This window comes from Manis javanica, chromosome X (genome assembly GCF_040802235.1).
Source record: "Manis javanica isolate MJ-LG chromosome X, MJ_LKY, whole genome shotgun sequence".
Taxonomy (NCBI): Eukaryota; Metazoa; Chordata; class Mammalia; order Pholidota; family Manidae; genus Manis; species Manis javanica.
In genome coordinates this window covers 109,425,848-109,445,532 of record NC_133174.1, presented here as the reverse complement: position 1 = coordinate 109,445,532, position 19,685 = coordinate 109,425,848, and the positions used below count along the sequence as shown (strand labels likewise).

The following is a 19,685-nucleotide window of genomic DNA, read 5'->3' as shown; positions in this document are numbered from 1 at the left end:
TGAATTCTGTGTGTCAGAGTTGAACTGGATAAGAAATATAATGTAGTTATAGTTAAAGGGACTTTTCCACGCAGTATTTCCCTAACCCAGATAGAGAGAGATGGCAGCCTTACCAGAATAATTAGTAAGCAAGGAATGATAGGTACAACACAAGGTATTGAATTCTTGACTCTACCAAAATAAATCTATAAACAATGTAGGGGGAAAGGTTTGCTGAAGCAGAGAGCTTGAAATCAATAATTTGGAACTAAATATTGGCTCAGGAGTACAGTACTCCATGAAGGACTTGAATTTATTTTCCTCAGGTGAGACTAGTTGACTCAGCTCTGTTGCATGGTTCTAGGCAGTACCCCTAATCTCAGCTCTAAATCTCTTGCAAATGCAAGCTATTGGCCCCAAGGCAGATAGACCAAATATCAGGTAAAGGGCCTGAATCTACCTGTAACAATGGAAAACTAATCCAAAGTGTATTCCTTCTTCATGAAAGAAAGATAGACATTACTAGTCATGATTATGCCACTTTTATTCAGAAACTATTTTAGGATCTGGATGGTTCTTTCTTAACCAACCCAAACATTACCATAAATGCTCAGGCAGCACCTGCAGCCGGGAGCGGCTTGGGCGGGGAATCCTGAGGCTCTAAAAACAAACAAACAAAAAAAGTGTTAAAAGTCCCAAATGAATCATTTCTGGGCCTTTTAGCTAAGATCAAGTGTCGTATCTGTTCTTCTCAGTTTAATATCTGATATGTCCTTTATCTGAGGACAATATATTAAATGCATTTTTGGAGCAGGGAGATGGACTAGGAGCTTGCTTTGGCCACTCCACCCTTTGACCTGGTATTGCATTACCTCCAGAAACAGTGCACCCCTCCCATCAAAAAAAAGGTCCCAAGTGAGCCCCAAGGAATAGTGGAACCCAAGCACAACAGAGAATTTTTTCAGGTTGGCTGGTGGTATTATCCCTATCATTGTTTTTGAGGCAAAACAGGTTGATTTCTTGTTCATTGTAAGGACCTTTTCTTTCATATACCACCAGACTACTATATTCATTTCGTGCTTCTTCGGCAACTCATTTCATTTTGCTTCATTGCTTTTTTGTTTTTAATTCTCAGTGTTACCAAAGTAATATATGTATACAGTTAAAAAAATAAAGTTTAAATTGGCAAAAGCAGTCCCTTTATTCATATTTCTCCACTCCTGGGCCCCATTTGAAACTTTTAACCTATTTGAGTATTCACCTCCATATTTCTAAGTGATATGCTTTTATTGCAGTTTCTTGATTCATCAGCATTATACATTGTATATTAACTTCTTGTAATGGAAGATGAGAAATTTAAGCTACCTTCTCTCATACACACCTTCATTTCTATTATTATTTAAAATACCATGCCTACGTAAGCAATATTCACTGTTGGACCAAGTGGTCCACCATGATTCTATTTCTTTTCCCTTATAATTTTTTGTCACTAATTCTCTTTTTTGTTTTCCTTTGCCTTGTTTTCTATTTACCTATCATTAACTTTTCCCCCAAATGTCCCTCCAGAGTTGTCAAATGCCCATCAATATTTTTGTAAGTACTCAAATACTTAGATAAAGTCGCAAAAAAGTCTACCAGTTCAATTTTTCCCTGGAAGCCTCTTTTCCACCACCCTGTATTCTCCTATTTCGATCTAAAACTGCTACTTCTGTTCTCTAGGCCTGGAGCATAATTTTTGTCCTATAACCTTTCATCGTTTTGTGTTGGATCACCTATTTCATAGGTCCTCTTATCTTTCTAGGTTTATTTCCTCACTTTGATGACGCATATGCAACCTAAGAAAAGCTACATGGAAATTAAAGTTTTGAGTTCTTATAACCTATCTTTTCTTAAGGGTTTTTTTCAAGTTGGAGAATTTCTTGGCAATTCTTGGCTATGTAACAGCAATACATTATAAAAGTGATTAGAAACTATATGAATGTGAGGTGGAAGGCTGAGGCTTGCTGATCAGTGAGTTTGCAGAATGGTGATCAGGCAGAAGCTGGCCTTTTTATAGGGACACTCCAAATAGCAGAGTTATTTTTCTCTAAGGACTTTTGTTTCTTGAAGAAGAGTTATCCACTTCATTATCCTGAGTGGAATAGTAGCGGTATATACTTGGCTGTGTCTAGGAACAGGTTACAGGGAAGGAGTGCTCTATATATATATGCTCCATATGAGATTTTCACATGATCTCTGTGCTGTCAGCTCCATGCTTTATCCCCATCCTACACTACTGCCCTTGAGTCTGGAGCCTCCCCAGTTCAATTTGTCTAGAAACTAAGCTTCTTGTCTCCTATTGGAGAAATATAGATAGTCACCAAGCACCTGCCTGGATCAGAAGAGGGGACCTGGTAAGTCCAAACACTCTGTGTATTATCTTTCAACCAATCATTCTGTTATCATTTCACGTCACTTCCCTACTGTGTGCAGTATCTGTGCCTCCAAGCTCTGAGCTTTAAGTTCTGCCAGACTGTGGAGGTCGCTTCTCATTGCTCTTCTCCCTCTGCAGACAATTATGTTATAAATTCCTTTTCTCTGCAGAATCCAATTACCCTTTTCCTTCTACTTTTTATTTCCTAAAAATCTATCAAGATCTTTTATCTGCTGTTGTCTCCTCTCCTATTTTCTTAGTCCCTGTTGGTTAATACCTTTTATTATTCCTATCCTTGACATTTTGATAAAGGTTTGCAAGGGAAACAAGATAAACTCATGTGGTCAATTTGCTGTATTTAACTTAGAGGTTTGTTTATACATTACTTTTCTATAAGCAAGGTGGTTTGTATGTTCTTCTCTGTTTATCTATGATTATGGTTGATTTAGTGGAGCTTTAACTAAAGGGACAAGAAGGCTAAATTAAAGTAGCCTGTATATGAAGATTAGTTTTGCCTCCAACTCAGTAATACTTCTTAAGGTCCTATCGAAAGTAGTATTATTTTTCTATATTTTAGGGGACATTATCAATACCCTTTTGGGCTTACTACTAATTAGCAAAAATAATCAGTTTACATAGAAGTTAGGAACTGGTAGGAGAAATATGTGTGCATACATAGAAATACATAGATATGTGGCTTTAGATACTTAAAAGTAGATGTTGCTAAGGTGATTGATCTATTCTTTTAAGCAAACAGATGCAAGGCAACTTTTAGGATAACTCTGGATTTCAGAGGGTCAGGGAGGAGAAATTAATCAAGTACAAAAGAAAATCTCTTAATTAGGCAAAAAAAGACAGAAACTGCAAATGGAGGGTCATGTTCCTAATTTTTCTCTTCTCTCTTCTTGGCTTGCAACAAGGGATACATAGAGGGACAGGAAAAGCCTAGGAAACTATAAAGGCCTGGAAATCAGGGTTAGATTAAATACTGGCTAATGGCTGAGTTGTATTGTGACCACAATCATTAAATTCAACAATGATCTTTTTGGCAGCTATGTGCTCACTAGGTTCTGTGAGAATGCAAGGATGATCAAGACTCAGTTCGGGCCATCAAGTAATTTTCGATTTAGCATTTGAGTATAAATATCCACATAACTTTAATAAAAGACAAGAGAAAGGGGCTTTTACGTAGAAGCACAGGGCCATGCAATTTGAAGACAGAGAGATCAGACTCATGGGAGTGGGGAGAGAAAAGGAGAAAATGTTTACTGACGGAGGAAGTGTTCAATGGAGGTAGGAAGATGAGTAGAAAAAGGGACTGAGGGGCAGCATGAGCAAATAGCGTTAACACTGGCAAAGTACAGACTTGGGGGAAATCAACCCCAACTTGATCATTTAAATGATTCAGCTAGGTCTTGTTAGGGTCCAGGACTCTGGGGTTTCCCAGAGAACAAGACACACAGACACGGAGATGAAAATCCAAGCAAAGTCTTTATTCAGCCAGCAAGCTGGGGTCGACAGCACCTCCCCTGACACGCAGGCCGAGTCCGAGCTGCCGACCCCCAAGCAACTTTAGGTATGGTTTATATGGGATTTCTACAGTCATTGCACCACAGCCTGCACATTACCCCAACCAATGAATTTGAAACACATTCTATACTTTGGCCAATAAAATTGGAATAGGGATACACCAGGTGCCTGACCTTTGCACAAGCATTCCTATGTGACTTATCACGAGTTTCCACCCCAGGGGTGTCGTTTACTTCTAGTTATCTAACTTAGGGCAGGGTCCAGGAATGTTAGCCTCACGTAGTTTCTGGCTTCCAGTTATCTAACTTAGGGCAGGGTCCAGGAATGTTAGCCTCACGTAGTTTCTACGAAAACTGGGTGGCTCAGTCCTGTTCCCTGCATTCCTCTACAGTCTCTGCCCTGTACAATGTGTTCTACTCTGAGCTTCCCTTGGAAGAAAGGGGTCTTTGACTTAAGCACATCTCTAGTTTTGATAGCAGAGATAGCACTACTGTATCTTTCCCAAATGGTCAGGCACAACCTTCTCAACTGAATAGAGGAGAGAAAATGCATGAATTAGAAGATGCACTGAAATAATTCTGATAATAAGGCATCCTTACTGTTTCTTTAATGAATATTCTACTTTCTGGGTTCTTGTGAGCAGTGCCCATTTAGACAAAGGAATTGTCCATTCTGTGACAAGCACTCTGGGGACAGATTAGTGAAACAAGACTGAGTCTCTGCCCTCAGTGAGCTCAGACCATGATGGTTACATGTGGAGTGCAGGTCTCCACACCTTTTGAGCCACATTTTCCTCATCTCTGAAAATGGAACTTAGAATGGCTTTCCTACTGTGGATAAAATGAGAGTTCCTGTGGCCAGGATTCTCACCTCCCTGGTTGACTAGCTCACTGCACACTTGCGTGCAATATATGGCTGTTAACTCTATAAAAAGAGCTCTGCCCAGTGCTCTGGGCACGACACAGTGGCAGGGCTGCAAGGCTGGAAGAGAGCAGAGCAGAGGACAGAGGCCCAGAGGATGGCTGTGCAGGGCAACTGTGCAGAGAAGCCCAGAGGACGGCTGTGCAGGATGGCTGTGCAGATAGAGGGGCCCAGAGGATGGCTGTGAGGACAGAGGGGCCCAGAGGCAGAGACTGGCTTGCTGCATGCAGATGCACTCTGAGTGAATGGGATTTTAGTGACTGACCTGCCACCTGGAATAAAGTTGGGTATAACCCTTTCACCCCAAGAACGTTTTGCTGTCATTTTCTTTGGTCACACTGAATCCATAGCAAACTTGCCCAGGGCTGAAACCCATTGGCAAGACACCCAAATAGGGATCTGGTGAGATTTAAATTACTGTATGTGAAAGAACAGTTAGAAAGTATGAAGGGCATTATAAACGTTCAGTCACGAAGTCGTGTGAGTCTGGTTATCATCCCCCACTCTCAGCTCCACTACTGCATGGCATAGAAGAATCTTCTGGGCAAGGCTGAACCAGGGTGAGTGCCTACCCTGCTACTTGCTGCAGTATGAGTCAGATGAATGCCCTAACTCTGACACATTTGCCTGGCTTTCTAACACTCCCTGACACTGTTTGTAGAATAAGCCTATTTCTAACTGATCGACCCATTGGGAAAATGGATTCTTAGCTGGGAGCACTCAGGTGTCTGAACACGGCCTGAGTTCTTTCTGCTGAGGCCCTTGAGCATCTGTTTCAACAAACTGCAACTGTTCCCCCAAGTGAACCTTGTTAGGCTCTGCAGCTGAGCTCTTTTCTTCCAAGTTGGGAGTGCAGTAGCAAACCGAAAGCTTTCAGAAATCTATAGGTGGATAACTTTCACTGCAAATATTGCTATTCATGCAAATGCATTCACCTGAGAATAATGGAAGAAAGGCCAATTTACAGCTCGCTGCTTTTAGAAGAAGGGGGAGTGGGCTTTGGAAATTGATTGCTTGGGTGAACACAATTTGTACTAAGTTTGCCTCTCAATTGGACTTGTGACAGCTTTCAGCTATGTTTGAAACACCAGAGAAATTTCTCTTTTGTCCCTTGAAGGGGAAGTGGCTAAATTGATTTGGATTATTTGTCTGGAAAACTGTCTTGCTATCTGGAAAACTGTCTCTCTAGATGCATAAAACAGCCTCTTTTATAAAGACAGGGCCCTGGGACATGGCTACTTTCTATAATTACAAATTGTGCAACATTTATCAGCAATAAAAATGTATAGTTTCTCTTTGGAAATGTTCTGGCTGAGTTGTAGCTGTTTATCATTATTTCTAAATAAAAAGCTCCGAATGAGTTGTGACAACTGCCAGACAGGTGTTATTTTAAAATAAATAAATAAATAAATAAATAAATAAATAAATAAATAAATAAATAAATAAATAAACAAAACACCGGAAGAATTATGATTACATTTTTCAAAGAACTGTCATCTTAGGTAGTTAGAATAATAATCCTGAGCCCTGGTCTCTCCCACCAGCCTGCACCTGGGGAAGCTGAGTGACAGCTCTAAGCGGGAGAGGGGGTGGACTTGCTTAAAGTATTGATGCTCCAGAGCTATATGGGAGATGGAAGGAGCATAAAGGTTGGATGGCCACCTGGTAACTTGACTATTTCCATCTAGTACCTACTGAGTAAGTTGGAGGAAACCTGGTGGGTCCCTTTAGGTAACTAGAGAGTGGTATCTTGAAGAGCACTACCTAGTTCCAGTAGAGGTTTTTTTTAAAATTAATTAATTAATTAATTGTGTTGTCATTAATCTACAATTACATGAAGAATATTATGTTTACTAGGGTCCCCCCTTCACCAAATCCCCCCCACACACAAACCCCATTACAGTACTGTCCGTGAGCGTAGTAAGATGCTGTAGAATCACTACTTGTCTTCTCTGGGTTGCTCAGCCCTCCCCATGCTCCCCCACATTATACATGCTAATCGTATGACCCCTTTCTTTTTCCCCATCCTTATCCCTCCCTTCCCTCCCTTTCTCCCCAGTCCCTTTCCCTTTGGTAACTGTTAGTCTATTCTTAGGTTCTATGATTCTGCTGCTGTTTTGTTCCTTCAATTTTTCTTTGTTCCTATAGTCTTTGGGTTTGAGATGAGTCTCTTGTAAGCAGCATATAGATGGGTCTTGCTTTTTTATCCATTCTATTATTCTGTGTCTTTTGATTGGTGCATTCAGTCAATTTACATTTAGGGTGATTATTGAAAGATATGTACTTATTGCCATTGCAGGCTTTAGATTCATGGTTGCCAAAGGTTAAAGGTTAGCTTCTTTAGTATCTTACTGTCTAACTTAACTCACTTATTGAGCTATTTTAGACACTGTCTGGTCATTCTTTATTTTTCTCCCTTCTTATTCCTCCACCTCCATTCTTTATATGTTGGGTGTTTTATTCTGTGCTCTTTTGTGTTTCCTTTAACTGCTTTTGTGGGTAGTTGATTTTATTTTTTGCCTTTAGTTAGTATTTGGTTGGTCTGCTTTCTTTACTGTGATTTTATTTTCTCTGGTGATATCTATTTAGTTTTAGAAGTGCTCCCATCTAGAGCAGTCCCTCTAAAATACCCTGCAGAGGTGGTTTGTGGGAGGCAAATTCCCTCAACTTTTGCTTCTCTGGGAATTGTTTAATCCCTCCTTCATATTTAAATGATAGTCGTGCTGGATACAGTATTCTTGGTTCAAGGCCCTTCTCTTTCATTGCATTAAGTATATCATGCCATTCTCTTCTGGCCTGTAAGGTTTCTGTTGAGAAGTCTGATGATAGCCTGATGAGTTTTCCTTTGTAGGTGACCTTTTCCCTCTCTCTGGCTGCCTTTAAAACTCTGTCCTTGTTCTTGATCTTTGCCATTTTAATTATTATGTGTCTTGGTGTTGTCCTCCTTGGATCCTTTCTGTTGGGAGTTCTGTACACTTCCATGGTCTAATCGATTATTTCCTCCTCCAGTTTGGGGAAGTTTCCAGCAATTATTTCTTCAAATACTCTATTCCTTTTTCTCTCTCTCTTCTTCTTCTGGTACCCCTATAATGTGGATATTGTTCCTATTGGATTTGTCATACAGTTCTCTTAATATTGTTTCATTCCTGAAGATCCTTTTGTCTCTCTCTGCATCAGCTTCTATGTGTTCCTGTTCTCTGGTTTCTATTCCATCAATGGCCTCTTGCATCTTATCCATTCTGTTTATAAATCCTTCCAGAGATTGTTTCATTTCTGTAATCTCCCTCAAGACATCTGTAATCTCCCTCCAGATGTCTGTAATCTCCCTCCGGACTTCATCCCTTAGCTCTTGCATATTTCTCTGCATCTCCATCAGCGTGGTTATGAGCTTTATTTTTAATTCTTTTTCAGGAAGACTGGTTAGGTCTATCTCCTTATCAGGGTTTGCCTCTGTGATCTTGGTCTGTATCAATTTCCTCTGCCTTTTCATGGTGATAGATATATTTGTGGGGAGCTGAAGCGTGTGTTCGGTAAGAGAAAGTCCCTTCTTGCCAGTTTATGGCCTTCCTCTCCTGGGAGAACAGTGGCTTCTAGCGGCTTGTGCTGGGCAGCTGCGTGCAGATGGGGCTTCTGATCTTGCCCAGCTGCTATGGAGTTTATTTAGCTCTGCAGTTGCTGTGGGCGTGGCCGGCCTCAGGCTGCTGCTCCAATATGGCGGAGCCATGTCGGAGGGGGAACAGGCGGGAGGCTGTTTATCATGGTGAGGGGCCTCCAAGCTGCGCTGCGTGGGTTTGGGCACCCAGAGCTCCCTGAGGTTCGCAGCTGCTGGGCTAAGTGTCCCAGGGTGCTTCCGTCCAGCTGTGGGGTCCCTGTCCCTTTAAGACTTTCAAAAAGCACTAGCTTTTCTTTGTCCTTGGTGCGCCGGCTGTGGGGACCTGCTCACAGGACTTACTGTCCTGTTTCCCTAATATCCAGCATCCCACGCATGCACTGTGTCTGCACTCTGGTGCAGATGGCTAGGGCTGGGTGATTAGCACTCCTGGGGTCCCTCTCCCTCCCCGCTCCAACTCCTCTCCTCCCGCCCAGAGCTGGGGTATGGGGCGCTAGGGTCCCACCAGGCCAGGGCTTGTATCTTACCCCCATCGCGAGGTGCTGGGTTCACGCAGGTGTGGATGTGGTCTGGATGTTGTCCTGTGTCTTCTGGTCTCTCTTTTAGGATTAGTTGTATTTGTTGTATTTTCAAAAATATATTTGTTTTTGGGAGGAGATTTCCTCTGCTCTACTCATGCTGCCATCTTGATTCTCCCCAGTAGAGGTTTTTTTGAAGTTAGAAACAGTGTCACAGAGTATACCTTGTTTTTCCAATTTACAGAATGGTTACCTCTACACTTTTGTTACATGGGTGAAAATTAAACAAGACAGTACAATGCCTGCCTGGCACATAGTAGGGACTTAATAAAGATACTTATTTGAAAAATGAATGACTACATGAACAGAGAAAATTGGGATGCTCCAACTGGGTGCGTACTTTTGGGGAGAAACTGAGTCTGCTTCTGGGTGAACCTATGCATGCATTAATGGAAATAAGTGAGGGGTCCAGAAAGGGGAGAAAGCTCTACACAACAATTACACAGATGGCCAAACAAGTCATGAGCACTTCCTATCTGGAAAGGAACTACAAAGATTCTTCTTTTACTTCCCACAATGATTCCTCCATCCTCTTAATCCTGCAAGTTTTCTTGACATTTGAGTGTCTATACTGCCCTCTCCTATACTAAGTATGGATCATGATGCTATTAGAGTGCTATTTCCAGTATGAGTTTCTCTATTTTATTAATATTAATAGTATTGCTAATAGGTACAATTTATTGAATACTTATTATGTGGTAGGCATTTGGAGTAGCACTTTTACATGCCTTACCTTATTTATATTTAATATCCTTTAAGGTGTAATTATCATTATCCCTAATTTAAAGATGAAAAAGTGAGGCTCAAAGAGGGTAAATCATTTTTAAAAATTTTATTTTGGCATCATTAATATACAATTACATGAGCAATATTGTGGTTACTAGATTCTCCCCATTGTAAGGTCTCCACCACATACTCCATTACAGTCACTGTCCATCAGCATAGTAAGATGCTATAGAATCAGTATTTGTCTTCTCTGTGCTATACTGCCTTTCCAATGACACCCCCAAAGCTACATTATGTGTGCTAATCATAATGCCCCTTGCCCCTTGTTCCCCTTCTCCCTCCCTTCCCACCCACCCCCAGTTCCTTTCCCTTTGGCAAATGTTAGTCCATTCTTGGATTCTATGAGTCTCTTGGTGTTTTGTTCCTTCAGTTTTTGCTTTGTTCTTATGCTCCACAGATGAGTGAAATCATTTGATACTTGTTTTTCTCTGCCTAGCTTATTTCACTGAGCATAATACCATCTAGCTCCATCCATATTTTTGCAAATGGTAGGATTTGTTTTCTTCTATGGCTGAATAGTACTCCATTGTGTATATGTACTACATCTTCTGTATCCATTCATCTACTGATGGACACTTTGGTTGCTTCCATTTCTTGGCTATTGTTAATAGTGCTGCAATAAACATAGGGGTACATATGTCTTTTTCAGACTGAGAAACTGCATTCTTAGGGTAAATTCCTAGGAGTGGAACTCCTGGGTCAAATGGTATTTCTATTTTTAGTTTTTAGAGGAACCTCCATACTGCTTTCCACAATGGTTGTACTAATTTACATTCCCACCAGCAGTGTAGTGGGTTCTCCTTTCTCCACATACCCACCAGCATTTGTTGTTCCTATTCTTTTCAATGTTGGCCATCCTATCTGGCATGAGGTGACATCTCATTGTGGTTTTAATTTGCATTTCTCTGATAACTAGCAATATGGAGCATCTTTTCATGTGCCTCTTGGGCATTTGAATTTCTTTGGAGAATTGTCTGTTCATATCCTCCACCCATTTTTTTTATAGGGTTATTTGCTTTTTGGGTGTTGTGGCAAGTGAGTTCTTTATATATTTTGGATGTTAACTCCTTGTCAGATATGTCATTTACAAATATATTCTCCCATACTGTAGGATACCTTTTTGTTCTGCTGAAGGGTCCTTTGCTGTACAGAAGCTTTTTAGCATGATGTAGTCCCATTTGCTCATTTTTTATTTTGTTTCCCTTGCCTGAGGAGATGCATACAGGAAAAAATTGCTCATGTTTATATTCAAGAGAATTTTGCCTATGTTTTTTTCTCAGTTTCATTTCATGAGTAACATTCAGGTCTTTGATCCATTTTGAGTGTACTTTTGTGTATGGGGTTAGACAATAATACAGTTTCATTCTCTTGCATATACCTGTCCAGTTTTGCAAACACCAGCTGTTGAAGAGGCTGTCATTTCCCCATTGTATATCCATGGCTCCTTTATCATATATTAACTGACCATATATGCTTAGGTTTATATCTGGGCTCTCTATTGTGTTCCATTGGTCTCTGGGTCTGTTTTTGTGCCAGTACCAAATTGTCTTGTTACTGTGGCTTTGTACTAGAGCTTGAAGTCAGGGAGCATAATACCCCCTGCTTTATTCTTCCTTCTCAGGATTGCTTTAGCTATTTGGGGTCTTTCATGGTTTCATATGAATTTTAGAACTATTTGTTCCAGTTTTTTGAAGAATTTTGTTGGTATTTTGTTAGGAATTGTATTGAATCTGTAGATTGCTTTACGCAGGATGGCCATTTTGATAATATTAATTCTTCCTGTTCATGAGCATGGGATGTGATTCCATTTATTGGTATCTTCTTTAAATTCTCTCATGAATGTCTTATAGTTTTCATAGCATAGGTCTTTCAGTTTATTGGTTAGGTTTATTCCTAGGTATTTTATTATTTTTGATGCAATTGTGAATGGAACTGTTTTTCTGATTTCTTTCTGCTAGTTCATTGTTAGTGTATAGGAATGCCACAGATTTCTATGTATGAATTTTGTATCCTGCAACTTTGCTGAATTCAGATATTAGATCTAGTAGTTTTAGAGTGGATTCTTTAGGGTTTTTTATGTACAATATCATGTCATCTGTAAATAGGGACAGTTTGACTTCTTCCTTGCCAATCTGGATGCCTTTTATTTGTTTGTGTTGTCTGATTGCCGTGGCTAGGACCTACAGTACTATGTCGAATAAAATTGGGAAGAGTGGGCATCCATGTCTTGTTCCCGATCTTAGGGGAAAAGATTTCAGCTTCTCGCTGTTAAGTATAATGTTGGATGTGGGTTTGTCATATATCGCCTTTACTGTGTTGAGGTACTTGCATTCTATACCCATTTTTTTGAGAGTTTTTATCATGAATGGATGCTGAATTTTGTCAAATGCATTATCAGCATCTATGGAGATGATCATGTGGTTTAGGTCCTTCTTTTTGTTGATGTGGTGGATGATGTTGATGGATTTTTGAATGTTGTACCATCCTTGCATCCTTGAGATAAATCTCACTTGATTATGATGGATGATCTTTTTGATGTATTTTTTAATTCAGTTTGCTAATATTTTGTTGAGTATTTTCGCATCTATGTTCATCAGGGATATTGGTTTGTAATTTTCTTTTTTTGTGGTGTCTTTCCTGGTTTTGGTAGCAGAGTGATGTTGGCCTCGTAGAATGAGTTTGGGAGTATTTCCTCCTCTTCTACTTTTTGGAAAATTTTAATGAGAATGGGTATTAGTTCTTCACTAAATGTTTAGTAAGATTCAGCAGTGAAGCCATCTGGGACAGGCATTTTGTTCTTAGGTACTCTTTTGATTACCAGGTCAATTTCCTTGCTGATAATGGATCCATTCAGATTTTCTGTTTCTTCCTGTGTCAGCCTTTGAAGGTTGTATTTTTCTAGAAAGTTGTCCATTTCTTCTAGGCTATCCAGTTTGTTAGCATATAATTTTTCATAGTATTCTCTAATAATTCTTTGTATTTCTGTGGTGTCTGTAGTGATTTCTCCTTTCTCATTTCTGATTCTGTTTATGTGAGTAGACTCTTTTTTTCTTGTTAAATCTGGCTGAGGGTTTATTAATTTTGTTTATTTTCTCAAAGAACCAGCTCCTGCTTCCATTGATTATATTGTTTTATTCTTCTCAATTTTATTTATTTCTGCTCTAAACTTTATTATGTCCCTCCTTCTACTGTCTTTGGGCCTCATGTGTTCTTCTTTTTCTAGTTTCATTAATTGTGAGTTTAGACTGTTGATATGGGACTGTTCTTCTTTCCTAAGGTAGGCCTGAATTGCAATATACTTCCCTCTTAGCCCGACCTTTGCTGCATCCAACAGATTTTGCGGTGTTGAATTATTGTTGTCATTCATTTCCATATAATGCTTGATCTCTGTTTTTATTTGGCATTCATCTATTGATTAGTTAGGAGCATGTTGTTAAGCCTCCATGTGTTTGTGGGCTCTTTTGTTTTATTTGTGTATTTTATTTCTAGTTTCATACCTTTGTGTTCAGAGAAGCTGGTTGGTACAATTTCAATGTTTTTGAATTTACTGAGGCTCTTTTTGTGGCCTATTCCTGATCTTAGGGGAATATGATCTATTCTTAAAAATGCTGCATGTGCATTTGAGAAGAATGTGTATCCTGTTGCTTTTGGTTGGAGTGTTCTGTATATGTCCATTAGGTCCATCTGTCCTAATGTGTTGTTCAGTGCCTCTGTCTCTTTACTTATTTTCTGTCTGGTTGATCTGTCCTTTGGTGTGAGTGGTGTGTTGAAGTCTCCTAAAATGAATGCATTGCATTCTATTTCCCCCTTTAATTCTGTTAGTATTTCTTTTACACATGTAGGTGATCCTGTGTTCGGTGCATAGATATTTATAATAGTTATATCCTCTTGTTGGACTAACCCCTTTATCATTATGTAATGTCCTTCTTTGTCTCTTTTCTTTGTTTTGAAGTCTATTTTATTTTATACAAGTACTGCAACTCTTGCTTTTTTCTCTCTATTGTTTGCATGAAATATCTTTTTCCATCCCTTTACTTTCAGTCTGTGTATGTCTTTGGGTTTGAAGTGAGTCTCTTGTAGGCAGCATATAGATGGGTCTTGTTTTTTTATCCATTCAGTGACTCTGTGTCTTTTGATTGGTGCATTCAGACCATTTACATTTAGGGTGATTATCGATAGGTATGTACTTATTCCCATTGCAGGCTTTAGATTCGTGGTTACCGTAGGTTCAAGGATAATTCACTTACCATCTATCCATCTAATTTAACTCACTCAGTATGGTATTACAAACACAACTTAAAGGTTCTTTTTTTCCCTCCTTTTTCTTCCTCTTCCATTCTTTATATGTTAGGTATCATATCCTGTAATCTTTGTCTATCCTTTGATTGACTTTGTGGGTAGTTGATTTGGTTTTGCATCTGCTTAGTAATTAATTGTTATATTTTGCTGTGGTTTTATTTCCCCTGGAGACAGCTATTTAGCCTTCGGAGCACTTCCATCTTCATCAGTCACTCCAAAATGCACTGTAGAGGTGGTTTGTGGGAGGTAAATTCTCTCAGCTTTTGCTTATCTGAAAATTGTTTAATCCCTCCTTCAAATTTAAATGATAACCTTGCCAGGTAGAATATTCTTGGTTCGTGGACCCTCTTTTTATTGTGTTAAATATATCATGCCACTCCCTTCTGGCTTACAAGGTTTCTGCTGAGAAATCTGATGATAGCCTGATGGGTTTTCCTTTGAATGTGATGTTTATTTTGTCTCTACCTGCTTTTAAAAGTGTGTCTTTATCCTTGATCTTTGCCATTTTAATTATTATATGTCTTGATGTTGTCTTCCTTGGGTCCCTTGTGTTGGGAAATCTGTGCACCTTCATGGCCTGAGAGACTATCTCCTTCCCAAGATAGGGGAAATTTTCAGCAATTACCACCTCAATGACACTTTCTATCCCCTTTTCTCTCTTCTTCTTCTTCTGGTACCACTATAATGCAAATATTGTTCCATTTGGATTGGACACAGTTCTCTCAATATTCTTTCATTCTTAGAGATCCTTTTTTCTCTCTGTGCCTCAGCTTCTTTGTATTCCTCTTCTCTAATTTCTATTCCATTTACCATCTCTTCTTCTACATCAAATCTGCTTTTAAATCTCTCCATTCTATGTTGCATTTCAGATATGGAATTTCTTAATGATTGAATCTCCATCCTAAATTCATCCTTGAGTTTCTTGAACATTTTTCTGTACCTGCATGACCATGTTTATGATTTTTATTTTGAACCCTCTTTCAGGAAGATTGGTGAGTTCAGTTTCATTTCCCCTTTTTCTGGGTTTGTGATATTTTGGTCTGAACCAGGTTCCTTTGACATTTCATATTTCTATGTGACACCCTCTAGTGCCCAGAATCTCTAGTCTCTGGAGCTACTCAGCCCCTGGTGTGAAGTTGGGGGTGGTAGGGGAGTGGCATTGGTGCCTGAGGGGAGAAAAGAGCTGTTTCCTGATTCCTGTCTGCAGTGCCTGTCTCCAGTGTAAGAGCCAGTGGGTGTGCTTTACATCTCTAGCTGTTGCAGGTGACACCTCCCTCTGACTGGCCTGATGCCAGTGCAGTGACTACTGGTTTGCGAGTTGGTGCTGGCAGGCCAGGAGTAAGGTACAGCAGGTTGCATGTCACAGTGGGGGTCCTCAGAGATGAGTAGCCAGCCAGAGGGATGGAGTGCCTGAAGCACCTCAAAGTTCCCAACCTGCTGGGCATAGCACACCCATACAACCTTGTCCACCTATCCTTTCTCCCATGCAGCAAGCTACATACAAACCCTGCCCCTTCAGCAGCCCTCTTGCTGCTAGGAAGCCTCTGAGACCACCTGCCTTTCCTTTGTACCAGAGTGGCCAGATGTGGATCCCCATCCTCCACAAATGGCCAGAATCTCAGTGTCTCAAGCACTCCACCTGTCCCAGCTCCCTAATCTCCCCAACCTCCAGAGCACCACACAATGTAGGTTTGTGTTCCAAAGCAGATCTGCAGGGCTGGGTGTTCAGCAGTTCTAGGCTTCCACCCCCTCCCTGCTCTGTTTCTCTTTCTCCCGCCAGTGAGCTGAAGTGGGGGAAGGGCTTGGGTCCTGCTGGATCAAGGCTTTGGTACGTTACCCTGTCTCGTGAGGTCTACTCTGTTCTCCATGTGTATGCAGTCTGGTGCAGTCTTCTTTCCTGTTGCTGTTTTAGGGTTAGTTGTATTAACTATATTTTTGTACTGTATGTGGCTTTGGGAGGAGTTCTCTGCCTCACCTCTCACGCCACCATCTTGAATCGATCTCTCACGTAAATGATTTTTATAAGATCATATGGCCAAAAGAATGTGAAGACTTTTCAGAAGAATATTCAGAATTACTTAATATTTTTAAATAGCATTTTGGAGGAAAGGGAAATAAATTGGAATTGCATTGTCAGGCTAGGTGAAATCTGAGGAGTGAATGTCTAATCATCTTCAAGTTTATGAAGATGAGTGATGCAGCCTAGTCATTCTTGATTTCTTCAGGGATACTAGCAAGAAGGAATGGACTATGTCGATGAAATGACATAAAGAAGGTACTATGTCCTGTGGTGAAACCTCTGGAATAAATGGTCCATGGATGATGGCCAGTTCCACAGTTAGCCATGGGCCTACGTTGATTTGCTCAAATGCTTTCTCAGTTACAAGGGTCAAATGAGCTAACCTTTTGAAACACAAGGCTTAAGATATAAAAACATACTTCTGGTTCCAGATTTATGTTACTTTCCATCCATTGCTTTAGAGAGATACACTGCATTAAACTATTTTCATATTTTAATTGCATTAATTTGGTGATGTGACTTACATTTTTATATAATGTGAAAGACATTCCTTATCATTTTAAATGAAGTATTCTCATCTAAAATCCTGAATTGGTGTTGATTCTAAAAAAGCAATTTATATCATTCCTGAGAACAATATTTAAATTTCAGGGTAAGGGGTCTGGGCTGCATATTCTTTGAGAATGTATCTAAGATGATCATTAGAGTTGGGGGAAAATAAGGCAGGTAACTGCTGAAAATACATCAAGATAGGATAAAGGAGCCTGATCTGTAACCTCAGGATAGGTTATATGTATATGGCAGGATATATGTGTATGTATATCCAGATCCAAAATTTCTTTAACATGTGTGATTTGAGAATTGCATAGTGAAGTGGAACACATAGCACCTTCCTTAGGTATAGTGATGCTACCTATCAAGCAAGCTCCACAGAAATAAAATGCTTTTCTCAGTACAATTATCATTTCCATAATGTGCAGTTATTCATTGATCTTTCATGAATTTCTCTAGTGCTTATAACTGAATTACCTAGGCACTTAGTCAATTAGCAATGAAGTCAATATTCCATCCACCTTTCTATCAGCAACCAGAAATCACTTGCTATCACCATGTCTAGACTTAGTTCTCTAGAGTACTTAAAACAGTGTAGGCATATAAGAAATGATTAATAATACAGATAACTCTGTGCATTAAAGGGGAGTTGAATATAACTTTTATAAATTTTTTGAAATGCTTTCATTTTAAGCAGACCTGAAATTGACCTAAGGCAGTATCAATGACCTGCAAATATGGATAAAACGTTATTTTCTTTGAAGTGAAATATGAACAAAATGTGTATTTAATCATTACTATTAACCTGTAATGCTTGTAGTGTCTAGCAGGTCTGTCAGGTTTTTTTATCTAGATAATCTCCTGAAGTCACAACCTTTGGACTTGTAACAAATAAATTTGCACTAATTTCCCTACCCAGTCTCTGAATGCTTTATGAGCACTTGAATCAGCCTCAGGGTTCTCCTTCATGGACTTGTCCTCAGCTCTGGTGTTTGATAGGACAAATCTTCTAAACATCAGAACTCAAGTGTTCCCTACTTAAACTAGTTGTTGAGTCCTGTCTCTTTGATTCCAAAGAGGGGAACTTGGAGTTCTTGGTACTTGAACCTGACCTGAATATATTTTGTTTTGACCATTGACTATTCCAGGTGGAGTCCTATAGACTAGTATTTGTTATCTTACTGGGTTCACAAACTCCTTAAAAATCTTATGAAATGTATGGACCATTGCCCTAGAAAATTTTTTATAACAATCCTGGGTTACTTACAGATCCCCAGAAACCCATCCATTAGCCCCAAATTAAGAACTACTTTAAATTGTCACAGGAGCTCAGTAATACTTTGGAGCTAGATCCAAAGATGGCAGGAAAGTGGTAGATTCCAAAGGGTTTTTGGAAAATGTAATTTCCATCTTAAGCAAATTTGTGTAACTTATCCCCTAGTTTGATGTTGTCCAGAGACTCAGGTTGCATTGAAACAGGGATGAGCTAAAAATTTAATACAAAACTATATGTGGAAAATAATACAGCAGTTTTGTTTATGTTGCTAAGATTAGTGTCAGAGTATTTTCTTTTGTATGTGTGCAACTTCTGGGTTGGCAGAAATACTAAAGTTTATCTTTTCCAACAACATTTCTGATGCTTGAATCCTCTCTGTGTTGATCAGTTTTCTTCTTGCTTCAGAGTTAGCCAGCATATTTTTAATGTGTGGTGAGGGAGCAATTATTTTTTAAACAATAGGCTTGAGAATTTAAATATACTTTTTATATGAGGAAAGTTTAGTCTATTGTGAGACCTCAGGTTTTTTTTTTCAAAATAAAGTAAATGGATTCATGCAGTAAATGAATATAAAATAGGCTTTTTTTTCCCTGATCTGTTTCTATCTAGATTCTAAGGTTTAGCTCCTGCATTTGTTGACATGGAATCATTCTTTTTTCTATGCTAAGAGATGCTATCTGTTTTTGAATGAAAAGAGAAGATCACTGCTGGAATACATAAAGAAAAATTCAGTCACTTATTTACAAAATGCTTTTCTCTCTGTGACAACCAGCATTCACTACCTAAATTAATAGCATATTTTGGAAACTAGCCTTTTATTCCATGAATATTCTAACTCAACAACTTAGAAATGTGTGAAGAGAACAAGGTATTTCTGCATGGCCATTCCAGGAATTCTAGGTATGCTTCCTTCCCTTCTGTTCTGATCAAACCCCTGGATTCCAAATATCTTTATCGTTTCACACATTCTTATCCCTCTTTTACTTTCATGTTAAGGAGTGTGGAACCCCCTACTTTATGCATGAGAAAGGACTGAAAAGTAATGAGACCAATCTCATCAACAACATATATGTAGTGAATGAATATTGACCTTCAAAGCAACCAATTTGGAAGCCTGCACAATTATCCCAATGTCATTATTAAAAATAGCTTAAAATTTTGTTTTAGGGCTAGTTTATGAATAACATATGCTGTTCCACTGGCCAATGGAGCTATATCTGTAGTTACCACCCTTGTTTCTAATGAAGATCACCTACAAAGCTTTCAAAATATGATGCCCAGGACTACCTTAAGAGATTCTAAAAAATTGGTGTGGAGTGTGGCCTGGGCATAGGGTTTTTTGGATTTCCCCAGATGGTTCTACTATGCAGCCAAGGTTGAGAACCACTGGGCTAAAGGTTGAACAAGGTTCTGAAGGCACGTAATAGCTTATCTGCCACCTAAGAATGCTTTAAAACCAAATTTTACAGTTTAAAGCCATTCAAAGTGAATTCATAGAATAGCCACTCAGGTAATTTACCATGATTTCTCTAGTCCGATGGCTAATTTAGTACTGTTTCCTATAAGCACATTGCCCAGAAAGCCACCGAACTGTCTTTAATAAAAGAAATCTAGAAGGGAAGCATATTCACAGTCCTATCCCTGAAGGGAAGCAGGGCAGTCCTATTAATTTGACTTTCAATTGACTAGGTGTAGATTTGCATTTAGTTTGTTGAAGATTA

At 39.3% G+C, this 19,685-nt stretch overlaps 1 non-coding gene across 1 annotated transcript; it reads left to right on the top strand.

The window, feature by feature from the left end:
• Positions 1–682: 682 nt before the first annotated feature.
• On the top strand, positions 683–873 carry LOC118969064 (U2 spliceosomal RNA). The gene has a single exon (XR_005056951.1). It is a non-coding gene; the product is annotated as a U2 spliceosomal RNA (small nuclear RNA).
• Positions 874–19,685: the final 18,812 nt, after the last annotated feature.